Genomic DNA, 2,410 nt, shown 5'->3' with positions numbered 1-2,410 from the left:
CATATCTCTGGGAAAGCAGTGACATGAGGGCTGATGTCTTCTTATAGTTGGAATCCCATATGAGCTCTTCAACATCACCTTAGCAGAGATAGTAGGTTATTTGTATTTTGTCTGAGATGGCTTATAAGGATGTGAAGAAATAAAAGTTAGATGAGAGACTCTCTGATTATTAGGTTCTCAGTTTCACAGCTAAGTCAAGTAGCAGAAATTTATTCATTTATTTTTTACTAAACTCCCCAGCTAAGGCAATTTTAAGTCCTCCTCATACAACTTTTTTCTTTGTCGAATGGCACATGAAATGATCTGAGAATATTTTTCCTGTACTAAAACAACAACAACAAAACTACTTATCTTACCACAGGGGCCTTGATGTAATTCCTACTTTATTTTCATTTTTAAATGTATTTTTAAATATTAATTTTATCTCCAGTCCCTAGAAGCATTGCAGGTATAGCTTCTGTGTCATCTGGGGAGGGGGCAGAGAGGAGTGAGTCTGTGTGTATGCTCCGTATCCTTACCTATGAACATCTGAATGATTAGAAGCCTAACAGCCCCTGATAGAAGAAACTGATCCTGACACAACCATCCATCTAGCACCATGCAGGCATGGATGGGACAGGGAGCAAGCTGGAGGCTAGAAGAACACCACCTGGGACTGTGAGCCCCAGTGGGAGTGAGCCTGAGACAACCAGCACTCTCAATGGACCACATGGGTGGACAGAGAGAGGAGAAGGCCACCATATGGTCACCAAAAGGCCTAGAAAGGGAACTAGAATGAAATGATCCCAGTGTGATGCTGCACAGGCTCTAGGGGACAGACCACATCCATGATGACCCCTGTCATGCACTTTAAGTCAAGCATAGGGTATAGGACTCCTGAGCCTATGAGTTGATCACAGACACTCAGAGATGTCAGGTGCCACTAAGAGAAGTGGCTAAGTTGTGGAGAAATGAGAGAGAAACAAAAGGATGTGGGGACAATGAAGAGAGGCAGACATAGAGAAAAATAAATAGCAAGCAACAACCTAATGTAAGTAGCCAGTGATGCTACTTAGAACCATTGTATAGTCCTAGCCCGTGCTGTTACCAGGAAACATGTCTGGGTCCATTGTACTGTAGCAGCACTGGTCTGTTGCCCTCAAAGGTCAGACAGATATCTCTAGTCTGGACTGCTGCCTAGGAATATGTTTTTGTCAGAGGGCTGTGCAAAATTGTCCTCATCATTCACCTAGGCATTATGGGACATATGGCCCTGAATGCATAAAAGCAGCAGAGTTGACCATTCCCCTAGCTAGCTGCAGTACTGGGAAGAACAGCTCAGTGCATTACACATGCTGAGTGTGAGCCAGCCCTGATGATATAAATGTGGGAGAGATGGTTCAACCACGCATCTCTCATGTAGTGGCATGGACAGGAGAAATATATCTTCATCTTCCTCTTTCACTGTTGCATCCCCTCTTCACTTCATTCATCCATCGGACTCCTGGCAGTCTCTGTTTTGGTGCTAACCCCTGGGAACTAAGACAGATGCTCTCTGTTGACTGTTTGTTTGTCTTTGAAGAAGCCCCCTGAACATGCCCACCACCTGAGTACGCCAGCCAGCCTCCTGAAGATCTTCTGAACCTGGGGACTTTGGCACCTGAACTTTCTTTGTAATATAATCTAGAGGCTTATTTTCAGTTTCTCCTGTGACTATAAAACCCCTGGTTTATTCTCAGTAAAGTGGAGCCTAGATTGAGACGCAACTTGGCTTTGTGTTTTCTCTTTGCATTTCAAACCCTCTATTTCAGGTACTTTATTCCCTCCTGGCTGAGTAGAACCCCGTTTGTGAAACTGTGGGCAGTTTCATTTCACCCCTTATTACCAGTGGCAGGTGGGGTCTTGGCCCTGGGGTCATGAGGGCAGGCAAGATGGTCCTGTCTTTCATTAGCTGTAGCACTCAGGAGAGCTGGCCTTTCACTGTAGAGCTGACCCTAGCTGGTAGGGCCTTGAATAAGCCAGCACTGAGGTATAAGCATGGAAAAGTGTCCCTGCCACTTTTCTGCAATGTGGTGACATGGGAAAGAGAGAGATATCACTCCCTTCTCACTCCTTGCCACCTATGGTAGGCAGGAAAGTGGGTCTCAAGGCCATCTGAGCAAGAGAGCTATCCCTGTCCTTCACCTGGGAACCACAATACAGCTGGAGCTGGATGTATGTTTGAAGGTGTCCAGTTCTCAGAGGATGGGAGAGCCAGCCCTACATTTTGTCTACTGGGCAGCAGTTTGGATGAAGGAGAGAAGTTCTCCTCTCCTCCCTTGTCCCTCACACTTTATGGCAGGTAGAAGAGTTGGCCCCATGAGTCTGGGAGAAATGGTCATATCAGCATTGCTGCCACACTCAGCAGAGCAGACCCTGCATCTCACCTGGG

General features: G+C 46.0%; 1 non-coding gene across 1 annotated transcript; it reads left to right on the top strand.

Moving 5' to 3' along the window:
* The first annotated feature begins 426 nt into the window (after positions 1-426).
* Positions 427-552, top strand: LOC116104381. The gene has a single exon (XR_004123881.1). It is a non-coding gene; the product is annotated as a small nucleolar RNA SNORA17 (small nucleolar RNA).
* The last annotated feature ends 1,858 nt before the right edge of the window (positions 553-2,410 follow it).

The sequence above is a fragment of the Mastomys coucha genome, unplaced genomic scaffold (genome assembly GCF_008632895.1).
Source record: "Mastomys coucha isolate ucsf_1 unplaced genomic scaffold, UCSF_Mcou_1 pScaffold21, whole genome shotgun sequence".
In the NCBI taxonomy this organism is placed as follows: Eukaryota; Metazoa; Chordata; class Mammalia; order Rodentia; family Muridae; genus Mastomys; species Mastomys coucha.
The sequence above is the reverse complement of the archived record's forward strand: the minus strand, read 5'-3'. Positions and strand labels throughout refer to the sequence as shown.